The sequence below is a fragment of the Giraffa tippelskirchi genome, chromosome 6 (genome assembly GCF_054371585.1).
Source record: "Giraffa tippelskirchi isolate mGirTip1 chromosome 6, T2T-mGirTip1v1.2.pri, whole genome shotgun sequence".
Taxonomy (NCBI): Eukaryota; Metazoa; Chordata; class Mammalia; order Artiodactyla; family Giraffidae; genus Giraffa; species Giraffa tippelskirchi.
Window position 1 is genome coordinate 40,607,448 of NC_137280.1, and position 20,701 is coordinate 40,628,148.

Genomic DNA, 20,701 nt, shown 5'->3' on the forward strand with positions numbered 1-20,701 from the left:
ATTTGGGACTGGTTGGAGAGACCAAATGAAAGATCCAGAGAGAAGGAGCTGGGCTTTATATAAGAAATGAAATCCTTTTAGAGCAAGAAATTGTAACAGAAAAAGGAAAACTCATCAAATTCAGGTGATGCTTTAGTTTTTAAAACACATGGAAAAAAGTCAGGACCATATATTAGCTTAAACTGTCTTCAGCCTAAAAATAACTACTGCTGTATGCAAGTTACAAAAATGGAAAAGCCCAATTTGACCAAATCCATGTTGCCAAAGAATGTAAAGATGGCAAAACCACAACCACCCAGAGACGTGGCCATATACTATATGAAACTGAAGTATACATGAAAAGGGACACAGGAAGATATAGCACATGGAATTGCAAAAATGGTGAGAACCCAGTGCTTAGTCTGCAAAGGCAGACCAGGGAGGTTTGAAGGCAAGGATATGCTGCTTCCTCCAAGACCTGCCGGAGCAAAGGTGCTGATTCTGTACAATGAAGTGGTTGAAATCCGATGGGTGTGCTTTAAATAACTGATGACCAACGAGAGCCCTCTTATTCACCTTCCTTGTTACGCATGTGCCTTGACGGCCATGGCAGCTGCAGATAACAGCGAGTTCTCACGCAGACATGCGGGGAAGTTCTGGGCTCAGTTCTCCAGAGCCCTGAGCCAGCTGTCCGGAAAGCTGATTTAGAACGAACCTCCCTGTGACCAGAAGGGTGCTGAGTCCCCCGACCTCTGCGGTGGTCTCTGTACACCCCCCACCCACGCCTCTTCTTTGTATGCTAAGTCACAGCTCCGAAATCAAGCCGCTCGCTCAGCATCAACTTCTGTGCATGCTTCCTCCAAAGCCCTGAGCCAGCTCTACAGAGCCAGCAGGCGCTGGGTGCCGCAAATGTGATCCCGTCTGTCGTTTCGGCCTGAGCAGAAGAGCGACATGACCATATTTATTGCTGTTGCTATTCTAGGGGCTGGGTGACGTTCTTCTCCGCTTGTGGCTGAGCCCGTTCATCTTTCACCACTCCCTCCAAGTCTGCGAGGCTAAAACCGGGGATACAAATAGATTCTATCAGGAGGAAAGTTAAAACGAGAAGTTCTGAAGTATTCCTGAACCTATTTGCTTTACGGCATGAAAAGTTATAAATTCTGCCGTTCTATATTTTAAATGTGTACTATTAGCATCCCATTGTTACCATAAACTGCTACTGATGGTAACTTTGCTAAGGAAAGAAAACATGAATAAAGGTGGTGGGGAAATGATCTGGCTGATAAACATGGCTTGGAAATTTGGCAAATGTTGAATTTTCCACTGTTGAGTCTTGGGAGTGTCCACGTGTTACCAGAACACTTGAAGCTTTCTGCTTGCCTCAGACTCTTCCTTACTAAGCCACACCTCTTCTATGACGCCAAAGGGACTAATTGACAAGCTACAGAAACTCCTATTAAGGATACAATGGTGTAGGGCACAGGTGACAGGGCTCCTAGAAAGTAACTATATACAGGCTTTCTAAATGAAGAACTTAGGTACATAAATAACTAATTACCGCATGTGTTACACGCTGCACCAAATGAGAGGGAGTCTGTCTTTACCACTGACCCCTATTCATTACTGATGGGTCAAATCTTCCACTGTAACTTGTGATCACTCTGTGTTTGGGCTCACCTGGCTGATCCATCGTCTGCCCTTGGCAACAGTTCTATCTCTGGCTTTGCTAAAATGACTCTTTGGATTCATGTGCCCTGCTGCAATTCCACTCTGCCACATACAAGGCAGCAGAACATTCTAGGGGAGGCAGTGGGTTGCAGAGGTAAGTGAGTGGGCCCTGGAGCCAGCTGCCTGGGTTTGAGCCTTGGCTAGCTGCTGTGGGACCTCGTTAAGCCTCCACTTCCTCTGTAAAATTAGGATGATAGCAGTAATCGCCTCCTAGAGCTGTGGTGAGAAATAAATAGGAGAAAAATACATATGTAAACACAGTTAGAAAAACTAAAAGCCTGAGGACAGGAGCTGTGCTGTCATTTACTGGCAGGAAAATTTAACCTCTCTCTAGCACATTTCCTTTGGCTCAACTGTAGCTGGTCTTCAAACTGTCTGTTCACTCTCAAAATCACAATATGCAATTGTGCTCCAGATTGGGAGGTTTCTGACTGTTTCCTGGTGAAATGCCTTTCCAATATCCAGGGTAATATCTAAAGTGCACTATCAGCTGGCAGCTCAGCTAATTTTCACCTGAAATGTCCATAAACTATAGGAGTATTTCAGTAAAAGCCCTCACAAGGCCTGGTTCTTCTTCTTAAGAAAGTGACACGTACATTCCCTGTAGCTCAGATGGTAAAGAATCTGCCTGCAATGCAAGAGACCTGGGTTCGATCACTGGGTCAGGAAGATCCCCTGGAGAAGGAAATGGCAACCCACTCCAGTATTCTTGCCTGGAGAACTCCATGGACAGAGGAGCTTGGCTGGCTACAGTCCATGGGGTCACAAAGAGTCAGACACATCTAAGCAACTAACACACACAGACACACATGTATATATATGGAGAATTCCATAGACAGAGAAGCCTGGTGGGCTACCAGTCTATGGGATCGCAGAGTCAGACAACTGAGTGACTAACACTTTCACTTTCATTTATATACATACACATATCACAATTATGGCTTTTTTGCCCTAATATGATTTTGGTCTTTCTTCCCTCTTTCTAGTTGCATATTTCTGTACCATCACACCTCAGATATGTAAAAATGGAACTGTTTTATTTCTCTAGGACCACTTAACAGTTCTGAAGACTCATTACCACCAATAGTGGAAAATACTCTTAATTTTGTCCCTTTCAGTATAACTCAGTCCCTCTCATACAATACAGATCTCTCTGGAGAAATATTCAGTCACTCTTCCCCCTCCCTCTGGTGGTAGTAGGGAGGGTGGGGAATGGCTCTAATTTTCTGCTGGTGTACAGTTCACCTGACTTCAAGAGAAGGGCATCTGGTTTGAAAATAATCCCCTGGTCCTCACTGGTCTCTCACAAGGTGTCTGGTGCAGCTGGATCTTTGAGACTTGACCTCTGGCCTTGCTACACGTGCTGAAGGGTTCCTAACTGGCCAGTCCTTCCAGCCTGGTCAGGCACGGGCTGTGTGTGGCCACCCCAGCACTCCCCCACAATGCTGACTCTGTCTTGCCTCTAACTGATCCTCTGAAATTCAACCATATCTTCCATCCAGTCCCTGCCTTTGTGACATCCACCTAAAACCTTACCTCTCACCGCACCAAGGAAACCCACAAGCAGTCCACTTGCTCATAATTCTCACCAGCATTGAGTCAGAAGAACTCATCTGTGGCTTCCTCCATATTTCAGCCCCCAAGCAGCAGGGCTAGAGAGACCTAGGAGACCTGTTGTAGTTAAGGTTCCCCAGGAAACAGACTTTGAGATTCGCCTAGAAAAGGTTTATTGGCAAATGTTCACCAGAACAACACTGGTAAGAGAGTGCAGGAAGCTGGGTTGAGCAGAGAGAGAAGTGAGGATTGCCAGAGACTTGCAAAGAAACTGATTTTGCTGGCATCTCTGAGCTGGGAGGGAATCTAATAGTTGTTCCAATTGAGACATGGGGTCTAGAACTTTATATCCCCCACGGTGGACTAGTCATTGGATATGTGCTGCTCAGTGAGTTCACCTCACCTTGGGCTAAGGGCAGTGCGTGCAGAGGGCTTCCCTGGTGGCTCAGCAGTAGTGAATATGCCTGCCAATGCAGGAGATGTGGGTTTGAACCCTGGGTCGGGAAAATCCCCAGGAGAAGGAAATGGCAACCCATTTCAGTATTCTTGCCTTGGAAACCCCAGGGACAGAGGACCCTGGTGAGCTATAGTTCATGGGGTCACAAAAGAGCGGACACGGTTCAGCAACTAAACAACAACAACAGTGCTTGAAGAAGGACTCAGATGTGAGGCTTCAGCAGCCAGGATTCACAGCAGCTGGGGAACAAGTACCTGATCCACATCAGTGTCCACTGCCCAACCATCTCAGGCCGCCTGCCCAAATACCCACCCCATCCCTTCTGTCCTAACATGCCTGTCCAGCATTTCTTCCAACTCTCTAATGAGGTGCTGCCACCCCTCTCCCCAGACATCCAGGAGAGAAGTAGAACATGCAACCCTTCTGCCTCAGAGTCTCTGTATACCTGGGAATATGTCTTGGAATTTTCATTCCCATTCATCCTCTCCCAGACCTCTCCAAACTGCTCTGATATTGTGGCCTGAAAGTGAAAGTGTTAGTCATGTCTAGCTCTTTGCGACCCCATGAACTGTAGCCTGCCAAGCTCCTCTGTCCATGGAATTCTCCAGGCAGGAATACTGGAGTGGGTTGCCATTTCCTTCTGTAGGAGATCTTCCCAACCCAGGGACTGAACCTGGGTCTCCTAAACTGCAGGCAGGTTCTTTATCATCTGAGCCACCAGAGACGGTGATATCATAGCCTACATCCTCTCTAATCCATGTTTCACAGTAAATACCTTGTGTTCAAGTCTCCAAGCAATACCTTTGCAGAAACCAACAAATGACTTCTTTTTCTCAGCAAAGCCTGAATAGTACACATATTAGGCTTGGCATCTTTTTCTTAAGTTAAAATTTGTTTTCAAGCTGAGTTTTAAGTTTAGTTCTTTGTACTGTGCCCACCCCTCTCTCTGAAGTAATGGATATTATTGATAGGTGAAAGACTTTAACACCCTGGAACAGTAAATCTTTGGTTGATGTTTCATATATATTGACCTAATCAACTTACAGTGATACACTACATGATTTTCTACCTTATCAGAAAATGCACATTTCTTTTACTGGCTGCTCTTTGCATTTGGTAAATTACACAAACTGTTGAGAGCTCTCAGCTTTACAGAGCCCCTACTCAAATTTCTTTGAGAGCTACTCTTTTTTTCTTTTCTTTGGTCTGTTTCTTCAAAATTTTATCTAATTTAAATTACAGGGCCAACTAGATATTCTGATAAGAAATTTACTTTTCCTCAAGAGAAAGGAAATACTTCCATGGCATTGTTAATAACTGTATACATTTCCACCTTTCGCGGGGGCTTCCCAGGTGGCTCATTGGGTAAAGAATCTGCCTGCAATACAGGAGACGCGGGTTGGATCCCTGGGTTGGGAAGATCCCCTGGAGGAGGGCATGACAACCACTCCAGTATTCTGGCCTGGAGAATCCCATGGACAGAGGAGCCTGGCAGGCTACAGTTCATAGGGTTGCAGAGAGTCAGGCACAACTAAAGCAACTGAGAACGCCACCTTTTTTTTTTTTTTAAGGGTTAAAAATTACTTTGAGTGACTTATGTAAAATTAAAACTTAATAACACAGAAAGAAACCACTTTCAGTACAATCGCTTTGGTAATATGAATACATGAAACGATCGTAACTTCAAATGCAATTTTTCAACTTTGAATGTTTTTACACACTTCTATAAAAACAAACAAAAAAACCCAAAGTCTTAACTATCACCAGATTGCAATGCGATAGTAACACATCAGTGTTTTCTTTGACACGCTGCACCCTCGCTGTCTTTCACACAAAGGGCTCTAGTGCTACAACAGTGTTGCCAAAGTGGAAGCTGTTGTTTCAAATTCTAAGAACCAGCTTGGCAAGGAAACCTTTCTTCCACTTGGTGTAATTAATGTTTGCACACTAGATCCAGAAACCCAGCAATGGACCATGAGAACCAGACTGATGCATCTCAGCCAAGTCTGCCTTCCTGAACACTGGGATATTTCCATTTCCCAGAGCCTGGATTGCTTTCTCTGGTTCCAACAGAAAAACCTGATTTATTTTACACAGATTTTGGTAAAGAGAGGCTCAGAGATTGGGGCCCAGGTCTTCCAGGGCTCTTAATAATTTCTTTCCATACCCCATTGGATAGGTTTGTGCACCTGACTTGGGAGGCTAATGCTGTAAGCCTTTTTCAGCCAACTGGCCAGGGAGGCAGAGACATCTCAGTCGCCTCTTTCTAATCTTGTCTGTCCTGAGTACCATAGCGGGAACCACCGGGACTTGTGACCACACCCAGGTTGGTCTCTCCTTACACTCAAATCTTAATGATCCCTCTTGACCCTACCAAACCTTGGATTCCACTGATCCCTTTTTAGAATGTTGGAAGGAACAATTTATTCTGTCTCCATGGTTCTATGTGAGGATGAATAGTGTCCTTTTTTTCCCCTTCTCTAGGAAGTCTCTGGGGATAATTGGCTCTCATATTTGAAACTGTTTTCCAAACAAAAGTCCACACACCTATGGGAGTTCACCTATGTATTCTAAGGGTTCCGGTAATTTTCTCTAGATTTTTCATCTCTTTGGACTATCACTTGGTTTTGGTGGTTAAGCTTGTGTTTATGCTCAGGCAGACATTGCCATTGAGTCTTTCCTTTGCTTCTGACTAGTGAGTAGAGAGGCAGACCTAATATGTAAATGATGTATATCCATCAGGTAATAGCCAAATGGTGTGCCAGCACTCTGTACAGAGAAAGACTTCCTAATAAATCCTATAGACGAGTCCTCAACAGCATCTGGCAGGATGCCTTTACTGAATTAGAAGAAACTGTGACTCCTTGGGCAGTGCTATAAAAAAATTTTTTTAATGCAAGCAGTAATCTTATTTCATCAAAACATCATCTGTCACATTAAATTCAGGTTGCTAATTTCAAAATTACTTGTTCTTAATTTATGTTGGTTTTATGTTGCAAATAAATTCTAAGCAGACAGAGATATACCTTATCTGATGGTTTATATATTTAAGTACATGTATATAATGAATATATAAATACATATAAAATTATTGAAACCACCATGGGCAAGAGGTCTGGATAAATTTTTGCATTTCTTCAAAAACTATTGATGCATTTCTCAAGTTTGAAAAACATTGTTCTGTAGCGGCGGGGGTGGGGGGGAGATGGGGTCACATCTTGCTTCAGAGAATCAGTAAAGAGGGGCTGGTTTTAATACCTTTTTCCTATTTTCTTTCCAATGCTACCCTTCTTCCTCGTTTCCTTTCTCTGCCCTACCCCGAGCTATGGGGGAAATGGCTAGACAGTCATCCTTTCTTACTAAGCTCTTAGATCACAACAAGGCCCTGGTGGCTGCCTCCCTCCCCACCAACATCCCTTACCAAGATCCTCTCCCTTGCTCACTGAGTCCAAACATACTGTCCTGTTTTCAGTTACTTCAGTGTGCCAAGCTCTTTGTATCTCAGAGTTGTTTGCTCTTTTCCAGCTGCTCTTCTACTTACTTTCCAGGCCATCTCCTCCTTGTCCTTCAGAGCACAGCTAACATGTCACCTTATTGTAAATAATCCTAAAATGTACTTGGAACCACAAAAGATGTCAAATTGCCAAAGTAATCTTGAGAAAAAAGAATAGAGCTGGAGGCATCATGTTCCCTGACTTCAGACCATACTACAAAGATACAGTAATCAAAACAGCATGGAGCTGGCACAAAACCATACACATAGATCAGTGCAACAGAACACACAGCTCAGAAAAAAACCCATACACCTATGGTCCATTATTCTATGGCAAAAGAGGCAGGAATATACAATGAAGAAAAGAAAATCTCTTCAGCAAATGATGTTGGGAAAACTGGAATAGATACATGTAAAAGGATGAAATGAGAACATTAATACCACATACAAAAATAAACTCAAAAAAGATTAAAGACTTAACTGTAAGAGTAGACACTAAAATTCCTTGAGGAAAACACAGGCAGAACATTCTTTGACATAAATTGCAGCAGTAATTCTTTGTACCTGTCTCCTAAAGTAAATAAGATCAAAAATAAACAAATGGGGCCTATTAAAACTTAAAAGCTTCTGCACAGCAAAGAAAATCATTGCTAAAACAAAAAGACAACCTACTGAATAGAAGAAAATAATTACAAATGATATGACCAATAAGGGATTATACTCTAAAGTCACTGGGAAAGGAATGAAGACTTCACAAGTCCACCAACTGATTTGGTTTAGAATTATCAGATTTTTGTTAAGTTCTGAGTTTCAAGGTCACCTCATTAATGACTTCTTTTATTGATAATTATTCACTGTCTATTGTACACTTACCCTTAGCAAGCATTCACTTACATAGGACTTTTAAATTTTGCCTTTTAAACGATGTGGAGGATATTGTTTACAATTATCAAAGCATTTTGAGGAAGAATTCATATGAGAAACTAATATTAGCATCACTAGTGTCTGGAAACTTTGAATTCGTTTTATCAGTTTATGGAATCTAAGGTAGCCTACATGAGGCTACATGACCCCACAGTAATGTTTCCCTGAAGACTCAGAGTATTTACAGATTTCAGTTCAAGCCCACTGAAGCAGAATTCACCAAGGGAGAGAGCTGGGCATGTGTTTATTTAACAAGTGCCCCCTGATGATTGACATTAGGGGAGTTTGGAAAACTGTCCTACAGACATGATTCTTCATCAGAAATACATTAGGATGCAGGGGAAGCTCTCAGAATGTATGAGACTGAGCCTCCTCCAGAGATTTTGCCAGGGGAGAGTGGAGCCTGGACAAGCATTGAAAATTCTCACCAAGGGACTCTTACCTGCACTTTAATGCAGTATCTGTACTGCAGGAATATTTAGTATGGATTGGAGGTGGAAATGAGGCATAACTTAGCGTGGGCTGTAACATTCAGGAGGGAAATGGTGGTGCATACTTCTTTACAGAGTTAGCAACACGTTCAGCTCAGTAACTATGCTGGGACTGATACAACGGCATACAGTTCAGTTCAGTCACTCAGTCATGTCTGACTCTTTGTGACCCCATGGACGGCAGCACGCCAGGCTTCCCTGACCATGACCAACTCCCGGAGCTTATTCAAACCCATGTCCATTGAGTCGGTGATGCCATCCAACCATCTCATCCTCTGTCATCCCCTTCTCCTCCTGCCTTCAATCTTTCCCAGCATTAGGGTCTTTTCCAATGAGTCAGTTCTTCCCATCAGGTGGCCAAAGTATCGGAGCTTCAGCTTCACCATCAGTCCTTCCAATGAGTATTCAGGACTGATCTCCTTTAGGATGGACTGGTTGGATCTCCTTGCAGTCCAAGGGACTCTCAAGAGTCTTCTCCAACACCACAGTTCAAAAGTATCAATTCTTGGGTGCTCAGCTTTCTTTATAGTCCAACTCTCACATCCATACATGACTACTGGAAAAACCAAGGCTTTGACTACATGGACCTTTGTTGGCAAAGTAATGTCTCTGCTTTTTAATATGCTGTCTAGGTTGGTCATAACTTTCCTTCCAAGGAGTAAGCGTCTTTTAATTTCATGGCTGCAGTCACCATTTGCAGTGATTTTGGAGCCCCCCAAAATAAAGTCTCTCACTGTTTCCCCATCTATTTGTCATGAAGTGATGGGACTGGATGCCATGGTCTTAGTTTTCAGTATACAGTTGAAATACAGTATACAGTTGGAAGTATCTAAATGTCCACTCTGTCACACTCAGGCAGAGAAGCTATGAATTATTCCATCAGTTGGTGAGTCAGAAATTGCTCCAGCCATCTGGATCACACAGTCTTTTACCATCTGGGAGACTAAGTTTTAGAGGGTCCTTAAGTTTATCAGGTCCCCATGTAGTTCAGTTGGTAAAGCATCTGCCCGCAATGCGGAAGACCTGGGTTCAATTCCTGGGTCAGGAAGTTCCCCTGGAGAAGGAAATGGCAACCCACTCCAGTATTCTTGCCTGGAGAATCCCATGGGTAGAGGAGCCTGGCAGGCTTCAGCTCATGGGATCCCAAGAGTCAGACACGACTTAGCACTATCTTTCTTTCTTCTTTCTAGGTTTATCAGGTCCACTCACTGCTGTAAATAGGTTACTATTTCATATGTCAATAGGAAGCTATGTTCAATAACATATAAAGGATTGATTTTTAAGATAGTAACATGCAAAAATGTTGAAGATTGACATTTCAATTTAGTTATTAATAGGTAGCACAATTTCAAGGTGCAAGATAAAAACAAATGAAAATGTTCTTTAATGAGCATGGCCATTCCCATCCCCTTTAGTTTAATTTGTATCTTTACAGGGTTCTCCCCCCACCCATCCCCCCCTACAGGTTTTTACATAGATACAAGTGCAGAAAAATTCAACAGGTTACATACATTATTCTGTATATTTCTTTTACCCACTTAATAGATCTTGGGGATTTTTCCATATCAATACACAAAGAACTTCTTCAGTCTTTTTTAAGAACCATAAAAATCTGATTTTCAATTCAATTTTGTTAAGTTCTAAAGCAGACTTTCTTTTTTATTTTTTTTATTGAAGTATAGTTGATTTACAGTGTTGTGCCAATCTCTGCTAAACTGCAAAATGAGTCAGTTATACAAACCTATACATTATTTTTTCATATTCTTCTCCATTATGGTTTATCTCAGGATATTGAATATATTTCCCTGTGCTATACATTAGGACCTTGTTGTTAAGAGTTTGCTCCTACCAATCCCAAATTCCCAGCCCATCCTCTCCCCTACACCATCTTTCCCTTGACAGCCACAAGTCTGTTCTCTATCTCTGTGATTCTGTTTCTGTTTGGTAGACATATTTAGATTCCACATATACATGATATCATATTATCAGGCTTTCTCTGACTTACTTCACTTAGTATGATAATCTCTAGTTGTATCTATGTTGGTGCAAATGACATTATTTCATTCTTTTTATGACTGAGTAGTATTCCATTGTGTATATGTACCACATCTTCTTTATGAATGCATCTGTTGACGGACATTTAGGTCATTTAATATTTTGGCTCTTGTGACTAGCACTGCTATGAACAACAGGGTGCATGTACCTTTTCAAATAATACAGCAGACTTTCATCTCTCTTTGTCCATGCTCCACCTGTAAACGTAAACATGTTTATGTATGTGCTTATTTTTGAAAGATCACTGGGTTTATCAGTTTAGAGCCTCCACCAAGCAGATGTCAAGATGGAATTAGACATACAAGAGATATACTGGGGTGAACACATGTGAGGGATAAGACCAAAGGAATCAGGAGTAGGTGGGCAGAGTCTTTGGGTCACAACACAGGTCTGAAAGCTATGAAAGGAAAGAGGGAAGAAAGCAGGATTCAGTAGGGGGAACTCAGACTGCGGTGTAGCCTGGCCAGGTCAATGTCAGTGGGGAACATTTCAGCCAGGTCAGTGGGGAGCACTGAAAATATATGCCTGGCAGAGGAGGCCTGTGTTGAGAAGGAAAGGTCCAGCTCAAGCAGTCCCACTGTGCTCAGCTATTGGCTGGAGACACTCTAAGTAGAGTTCTGGGCTTTCAGTGTCCCTTTCATGAAGGCCATTGACATGTAGCACAAAACTCTTCACACTCAGTGCCCATTCCCACATGTTCATCCACATGTCTCTAACCTGGACCTCCACGTCTGCTCTACCACCTTCCAGTCTTTTCCCTTCCAGACCTCTGGCCAGATGGCCAGGTTGTTGGCCGTTGCTCAGAAATCTACATATGTTCCCCACCTCAGGCCACTTTTCCTTTCACATAAAATAGATGACCAGGCTCAACACTCAATCTTTGCAGAGATTTTCCCTCTCTGAATACTTTCAAGACCCCTCCTGAGTGGAGCTATAATGCAGCCTTCATTCATTTTCAGCTTCATCCACATAATAGCCTGTCCATCAATAAACCAAGTGTGGCTTCTCTTCCTCCTTCAACTGGTCGAATGGAACCCCAGTCTCCCCATAGGTGATGGTGGGTAAGGGATGTTAGTGCAATACTAGGGCACATGTGGCTCTGGGCAACCTGTTCTTGCAGCTTTCTTGTGTCCTTTGGTTCTGCTCATCTTGATCCTGGATATACCATGTTCATCTTACAACAGATGGCAACTGGATTTGTCCATCTTCATATTGTTTGGGTATATTTGTGTAGGTGACCATTACCCTTTATGTGTGCTATGGTTTCGTCCAACTTTGTCTTGGCAGGTTCAACAGGACCCAGCTCACAGTGGGAAGTTCTAAAGTAATAGTCGCTTAGTATCCCACGGTCAAGCATCCTTTTTTTTTTTGCTAAAATCAAGTAACTTTCTCAAAAATTCTATAATTCTCTTCTGCAGATGCTATGGCCTTACATCAGAGCTCCATAGACCTGCATTTTTATCCCTCCACTGGGCCTTGCCACAATCTTCACATTGCATCTTTTCTCACCACCTACACCAAACACTAACACCAAAGGATCTGCCTGATGATATGGCCCAAGAGGCAGGGCTGCTAGTACCAGAGCCCCAGCCTTCTGCAAAACGCTTTCCTGCTCTGAGCCTTCTTGAAGCTGGCAGCCTTTGTTCCATGTCATTCAGCATGTAGACTGGAGCTGTTTCTAAGTGTGGTATTGCTCCCAGAATCCAAGAGGCCTATCAGGTACTCTGCTTTATTTTTTTCCTCTTTGTCTTTTTCTGGGGGGCGGGCTGGGGTCAGGGGGGAGTTATATATCAGAGTCTCTGAGATCTAGTCTTTTTCCTTTTACTTTTTTAATATTTGTTTATTTATTTTTGGCTGTGCTGAGTCGTTGTTGTGCAAGCTTTCCTCTAGTTGCAGAGAATGGGGACTACTCTCTAGCCGCAGTAGACAGCTTTTCATTGTGGCGGCTTCTCTTGTTGCAGAGCTTGGGTTCTAAGTACATGGGCTCAGTAGGCAGCAGTAGTTGCAGTTCCCGGGCTCTAGAGCACAGGCTCAGTAGTGGTGGCACATGGGCTTAATTTGCTCTGCAGCATGTGGGATTTTCCCAGATCACAGACGGAACCGGTGTCTCCCACCCTGGCAGGTGGATTCTTCACCACTGAGCCACCAGGGAAGCCCTGCCTTTACATTGAACGGGATGTCCCAGGCAGAGCATGGACTTGCTGTGAACACCACAGCAGATCTGAACTTGCAGCAGCTGGAGGCTGTCTGCCAAGTTCCCTCTGGGCTGCAGGTTCTCTGGGAGGGAGATCTGAACTGTGCACCCCCAAGGCCACCCCCTGGAGTGTTCCTCCTTCTGGGTAAGCTTTAAAAAGTGCTTGTCATGTGAAAGTAATAAGTGAGATGCAAGCGATGACAAACATTCTAGAGTGTGTTTAAGGCAAGGAAGAGGAATTGAAGCTTTATTTGGAATGCAGTCAGTATCTGAAGAATCCACCAAGTCTCTGAGGTGTGCGTGCCGAGGTGGTTTGTGGGCTGGGACTGCAGCACTTGGCAAGGATGCGGCATTCCCCAGTGGTGCTCAGTCAGAGGGCCACCTCTTCTATTATCGGCCATTGTTTCAAATCCCATCTCAGAGCTCTTGGAACCATTCATTCCCCAATTACAATATACATCTCTCTCCTGTCTAATAATGGATTTTGTTTTTTTCTCTTCTTCAACGATCAGTCACTTGGCAACTACTTACTCCTTAGTTCTGCTTTCAGCAACATTGTTCACCTCCCTTCTTTTTTAAAATAATTTTTTAAATTGTGGTATAGTTGATGTATAATGCTGTGTTAGATTCTGGTGTACAGCACAGTGATTCAGTTATACATATATACATTCTTTCTCATATTCTTTTTCATTATAGGTTATTTTCAGATATTGAATATACAGTTCCCTGTGCTTTATGGTAGGACCCTGTTGTTTATCTATTTTATGTATAGCAGTTTGTACCTGTCAATCCCAGACTCCTAATTTACCCCTCCCCCTTTGGGAGGTTTGTTTTCTATGTCTGTAAGCCTGGTTTCTGTTTTGTAAATAAGTTCATTAGTATCATGTTTTAGATTCCACATACAAATGACATATTTGCCTTTTTAATATCTGATTTACTTCATTTAGTATGATAATCCCTAGGTCCATCCATGCTGCTGCAAATGGCATTATTTCATACTTTTTTATGGCTGAGTATTATTCCATTGTATATATGTAACACGTCTATGTCCATTCATCTGTTGATGGACATTTAGGTTGCTTCCATGTCTTGGCTATTATAAAAAGTGCTGCTATGAACACTGAGGCACATGTATCTTTTCAAATTAGGGTTTTGTCCAGATAAATACCTAGGAGTGGGACTGGTAGATCATATAGTAACTCTATTTTTAGTTTTCTAAAGAAACTCGATACTGTTCTCCATAGTGACTGCACCAATTTACATTCCTACCAACAGTATATGAGGGCTTTTATCCACACTCTCTCCAACATTTGTATTGTTTGTGGACTTTTTAATGATGGCCATTCTGACCAGTGTAAGGTGATACCTCATTGTGGTTTTGATTTGCATTTCTCTAATAATTAGTGATGTGGGCATCTTTTCATGTGCCTAATAGTGATCTGTATGTCTTCCTTGAAGAAAAGTCTATTTAGATCTTCTGACCATTTTGATTGGGCTCTTTGGGTTTCTGTTATTAAGTCGTATGAACTATTTGTATATTTTGGAAAGTAAACTCTTGTCCACTGCATCATTTGCAAATATTTTCTCCCAGTCCATAGGCTGTCTTTTCATTTTGTTTATGGTTTCCTTTGTGTGAAAAGCTTTTAAGTTTGATTCGGTCCCATTTGTTTGTTTTTGCTTTTATTTCTATTGCTATGGGAGACTGACCTAAGAAAACATTGCTACAACTTACGTCAGAGAATGTTTTGCCTATGTTCTCTTCTAAGGGTTTTATGGTGTCCTTCTTTTATACTTAAGTCCTTAAGCCATTTTGAGTTTATTTTTGTATACAGTGTGAGGAAGTGTTTCAACTTCACTGATTTACATGTGACTACCTAGTTTTTCCAACACCACTTGCTGAAGAGACTGTCTTTTCTTCTATACTCTTGCCTCCTTTGTCAAGATTAATTGACCTTAGGTGTCTGGGTTTATTTCTGGGCTCTCTCTTCTGTTCCACTGACCCAGATGTCTGTTTCTGTGCCAATTCCATGCTGCTTCAATTACTGTAGCTTTATGGTATTGTCTGATATCTGGGAGGGTTATGTCTCCAGCCTTTTTTTTTCCCCCAGGACTGCTTTGGCAATTCTGGGTCTTTTGTGATTCCATATAAAATTTATGATTATTTGTTCTGGTTCTGTGAAAAATATCATGGGTAATTTAATAGGGATCACATTTTAAATCTGTAGACTTCTTTGGGTAGTGTGGCCATTTTAACATTATTAATTCTTCCAATCCAAGAGTATGGAAAAAACTTTCCATTGCTTTAAATCACCTTCAATTTCCTTCTCCAGGGGATCTTTCAGACCCAGGGATTGAACCCAGGTCTCCTGCATTGCAGGCAGATTCTTTACCATCTAAGCCACCAGGGAAGCCCACTATCCATTTTAAGTCTCTCTTTACTCTGTCATTACCTTCTTCATTGTTAGAACTTTCCTGAACCCCCTGTGAGCCTCATCATTGGACACATATGCTGTCTAAGTCCAGTGGACCTCTGCCCACTAGGAAGAACAGGCAGAGACCACAAGGGACAAATCATGGGAAGAACCGAAGAACTGCCCTTGAGACTTAAATAAGGCTCAGCAGGTGTTTTTATATCAGAATTAAGACTATTTCTAAATTAGAATCTTAGCCCCTAGGGCAGGATTGCCTAGTTGTATAAGCCAACAAGTATCCAGTAATCACACAAAATTTGGACACCATGAAGCTAATGTTTTGGACACAAAAGGTAGCCTAAGAAGACTAGAAAGGGATCAGAAGAAAAACACACAGGGAATGAGACAGCTGAAGTGGTAGGAGAGTGGGTGGGAGAAGAGAGAGAAGCTAAGAGATGTGGGTTTTACAGAAGCTGAGGGAGGTAAGTGTTCACCAGTATCAAATTTGCAGCTGCCACTCCTAGCAGCAGAAGAATTGAAGAGGTGCCATTGTAGCTGTCAACTGGGAGGTCCCTAAATGGCTCAGACAGAAAAGAATTCACCTGCAGTACAGGATATATGAGTTCAATCCCTGGGTTGGGAAGATCCCCTAGAGAAAAGAATGGCAACCTACTCTAGTATTCTTGCCTGGAGAATTCTATAGACAGAGGAGTCTGGTGGGCTACAGTCCATGGGGTCGCAGAGTCAGACATGACTGAGTGACTCACTAATGGCTGAACAAGCTGCCCTAGACTGGTGGGGATAGAACCCACATCAAGTGGTGTTGAGAAGGAGAGATGGGGAGGAAAGACTTGAACGTAACCTACTCATTCAAGGAGGTGTGCAGTTTTGAGGACAGGAGACTTGAGGTGAAAGCGGGACCAGGAAATAGGGCTGTCTTAACATGGTAGACATATGAGTACCTCTGTTGGATGGAAGGAAAGAAATTAAAGTATATTCAAAAGAGAAGGAACTGACCCAAAACTTGGAGAGGAAAAAGGACATCTTTGCCTCTGGGATGAGGTGGCGGTGAAAGGAAGAAAATGAGAACCAGTGGAGGGTTTAAGAGAGGGAAGGTGTTCCCATGGGTTACCACTTTTTCTCCAGGAGGGAGAAGACAAGTAGGAAAGAACTGGGGCTGAGAGGGGCTTGGGGACAGTAATGGGCTTCTAGAAGTTTCCTGGGAAGAGATCTGACATGCGGTGTGGAGAGATTGGTCTGAGGTTTGCTACCCATGATTTGCAGTGGCGACTGGTAAATGTTGTGATTATCCCCAGAAGGGGCTTCCTATCAGCAAGGGAAGAGAAACTGATTTAGGCTTGAGGGCTGGGCAGGTGGATGAACCAGGAGGTCACTATGGAAAGGAAATGCATTGGAAAAGATGCAGTAGGGTTCTTCAGGCACGATAGGGAAGGGCCAGGAAGACATGAAGGGCATCAAAGGAGTGAAGACTTTGCTAAGAGTTCATGCTTGTTCAGTGAATGGGAAAGACCAGCGAGTATTGTCAACGAGTGAGATTGTCAAGTTCTAGTCTTCAGCATTGACCTATGTCTGAATCAAAGTAAGTCCCAGGCTGTGTGTTAGGGCTTTAAGATAAAGGCCATGATGCTGAAAAAGGCGATGGATGGTGAGGCCAGGTTGAGGTAGCCTGTGACAATGGAAGTGACAGGAGATGGGGGAAGAGCAGATAAGCCACTGGTCCTGGATGAACAAGGAGACTGATCTAGAGAAGATGGATTTTCTGAAATACACAGCACAGAGCAAGTTTCTGGCTTCCTAAAGAGTGGGCTAGCATGAATAGTCGTCAAAGGGAGGGGCTACTGAAAAACAGCTTTCAGAAGTGGAGCTCACAGATTACCGTTGGCCCTCCTTATGCCACATCAAACTCAACATCCACAGATTCCACCAATCACAGATCAAAAATATTTGGGAAAAAAAAATTCCAGAAAGTTTCAAAAAGTAAAGCTTCAATCTGCTGCATGCTGGCAGCTATTTATATAGCATTTGCATTATATTGGTGATTATAAGTAAATCTAGATAGGATTTAAAGAATATGGGAGGATATGCATAGGTTGTATATGAATACAGGGCCATTTTATATATGGGACTTGAACACTATGGATTTTGGTATTGAGAGGGGTGGTTCTGGAACCAATATTCCACAGATACTGAGGACAACTATATTTATTTATCGACTAATTTACTTTTAGTTCTTGACCTGTATTAACAACTGCCTACTGAACATCTCTATTTCTGGATCATCTGTTCCGATATGAACCTATCTTCCCAACCTCTATAATTTACTCTTCTTCCACCATTTCTTTAATTCTAGATAGCAGCATCACTATTATCCAGGTAGCTGTTCTAAAAGATAAAAAGGTCATCTTTACCACCCCTTATGGTCTCCACCTAACTGGCCTCCTCCCCCATTTGGAAGTTCTCACCCACACACCAATAAAGACTGGTAATAGAGTCAGACAGATTTGATTTAAATTCCAGCTCAACCATTTCTACCTCGAATGATCCTGGGCACAAAACTGTCTTTTCTTCTGTCATCATGTTAGTTGCTCAGTCATGTCTGACTCTTTGAGATCCCATGGATTACAGCCTGCTAGGCTCCTGTCTCCATGGGATTCTGCAGGCAAGAATACTGGAGTGGGTAGCCATTCCCTTCTCCAGATTTTCTTCTGTAAAATGGTAGTAATACTAGTACTAACCAATGGGTTATTATGAGATTTAAATGAATTAATGCATGTAAAGAATTTAGTACCTAATCTAGCATAACATAATTTCCTTCAAAGTTTTGAAAATCATTACTTTTGTAATTTGCTTCCTCTTCTGACTTCATGTTGTCTACAAAGTTTCTGGCTACATTTCTTAACTTTTGCAGTTACTGTGGGAAAATTTCTTAAATTTTCATGAATGCTTTATTATAAATATGCTAGTAATCCTCTATTGTGAGGAGGGCATGGCAACCCACTCCAGTATTCTTGCTTGGAGAATCCCATGGACAGAGGAACCTGGTGGGCCACAGTCCATTGCGTCTCAAGAGTCAGACATGACTTGCAGCAACTGAGCATGCATGCAGTGCTCTATTTTATTGAAGTATAGTTGATTTACAAATAACAATGTTGTGTTAATTTCTGCTGTACAGCAAAGAGATTCCATTATACATATATATATATTCTTTTTCATATTCTTTTCCATTATGGTTTATCACAGGATCTTGAGTATAGCTCCCTGTGCTATACAGTAGAAACTTGTTTATCCATCCTATGTATTACAGTAGTAATACTAACTTTGACTTATAAATCAAGTAATTTTAATTCTATTTGCTCTCTTACACTTTGAATCAATAAACACACTTTAGACAACATATACCTCCAGGTTAGCTTTCTTTCATTTGCAGTTTTATTAAAAATTCTCAATAATTCTAATGTGTAAATAAAAGGAAATCACAGATGAAATTTTAAACACAGCCTCAGCTTTAAAAAAGAAAGATAAAATTCTAAGCCAAATGTCCTCACCACCATGTTGTTAGTAACGTTCACACTCAAATGGCTTACTTTTTGTTATAAATTTTTTTAGAATGGAAACCTACTAGTGCTGGGTTTTGAACACGCAGGAAAACCAAGTGCTAGCGTGGCTGCTGGCCCCTGGGCTTTAATGGCCTCCCCTACCCCACCTGTCAAACCAACAGTCACATTCTCTTCTTACTAATCCCTTCTTAAAGCTAAATTCAACTCCCCCCTTATCCAGGGCAAAGATTCAGAGTGAGAGGGAAAATCAGGACATTACTAACCCCAGCTAGCAAACTGCAGCAATATTCTACTGCTCCTTTGAGTGGTGCCATCACTGTCAGCACCTCTTCCTCTTCATGGTTCTTGTTCCCTGTCTTCTCCAACCACCACCACTGAACATGAACACTGACATTAATGAACACATCAGTGAGACTGGAGAAACATTCCACCAGGATGACAGCAGGCAAATGGAAGCATGGCTTGAGTGGTTACTTTGCCAAAAATTGCTCAGTGAGCTACCAAAAATTTGATACTAATTTTCACCCATGAAGAGAGTCAGTGGCAGAGTCGAGGTAGGACTGATTAGCTGAAATTTGGAGAAGGCAATGGCAACCCACTCCAGTACTCTTGCCTGGAAAATCCCATGGACAGAGGAGCCTGGTAGGCTGCAGTCCATGGGGTCGCTAAGAGTCGGACACGACTGAGCGACTTCACTTTCACTTTTCACTTTCATGCACTGGAGAAGGCAATGGCAACCCACTCCAGTATTCTTGCCTGGAGAATCCCAGGGACAGGGGAGCCTGGTGGGCTGCCATCTATGAGGTCGCACAGAGTTGGACACGACTGAAGCGACTTAGCAGCAGTTGAAATTTAATAGCAGACATCTGGTGGTGGAGTCTTTCTTTTAATGAAGGGTCTTTCCAAGGAAGACATCTATTAGGGATAGCAAGAGGAAGAGATTAAGGGATAAATGGTCATATCTTTTGTCATCCTCAAACTTCCATATTCTCCCGGGATGTGTCCATACCACCACCCTTTGTCCATCTACCATAGATGGACTTCACATCTATTACAGAAGCCAGAAACTTACTCTGTGCTGTATATTTCAGAAAGTCCATCATCTGCCTGAGAGCTAATTAGGAAGAGTAGGTGGCACAGTGGTAAAGAATCCGCCTGCCAATGCAGGACACGCAAGAGACGTGGGTTCGATCCCTGGGTGGGGAAGATCCCCTGGAGAAGGAAATGGCAACCCACTCCAGTATTCTTGCCTGGGAAATCCCATGGACAGAGGAGCCTGACGGGCTACAGTCCATGGAGTTGCAAAAAGTCGGACACAACTGAGTACACACACGCAAACACACACACAGCATTAAATGGTTCTACCACGCTTGCAAACAAAAGTTTATACCTCAGATATTCATGTATGTAGATCCTAACACACATGAGTGGGTCAAAAATCAAAAAGGGAAAGAAACAAAGGTTGCTCTACAAAGAGAGCCAGTTCAAAAATGAGAAAAAAAAAGTATGTTGACCTGAGCAATCACAGTTTCTCATATCAAACAGAACCCCAAAATAGACGGAAATGTCTACAGTAGCTCCTGATCCTGGTGTGCCCTGTAACAGAAAAATGGAATTACGGTTCAGCTGTGAAATCCTGGGCCCTCGTTTTCCCAGTGGCCTAAATCAATCCCCAGTCCGGGGACAAGATGCTGAGCAAGGTGCGTAATTATTTCAGGCCACTAGGGTAAGCACTATTCCTGGCAATTCTGTAGGCAGCGCCATGGATGAGGGTTTCTAATCCTCTTTGGTGATTTGGTTCTCTGTAAACTGAGATTTTTCTTTCAGTATTTCAGCC

At 42.5% G+C, this 20,701-nt stretch overlaps 2 protein-coding genes and 1 long non-coding RNA gene across 5 annotated transcripts in view; 1 reads left to right on the forward strand and 2 right to left on the reverse strand.

The window, feature by feature from the left end:
* JPH1 (junctophilin 1) overlaps positions 1–20,701 on the forward strand; it is a 620,000-nt gene that overhangs the window by 509,856 nt on the left and 89,443 nt on the right. The gene's annotated exons all lie outside the window — the stretch shown is intronic.
* The window catches only part of GDAP1 (ganglioside induced differentiation associated protein 1), a 48,541-nt gene that overhangs the window by 26,467 nt on the left and 1,373 nt on the right, over positions 1–20,701 (reverse strand). The window lies entirely within an intron of this gene.
* Positions 18,704–20,460, reverse strand: LOC145510432 (uncharacterized). The gene is made up of 2 exons (XR_014057009.1): positions 20,255–20,460; positions 18,704–19,779 (listed from the first exon to the last, which is right to left on the reverse strand). It is a non-coding gene; the product is annotated as an uncharacterized LOC145510432 (long non-coding RNA).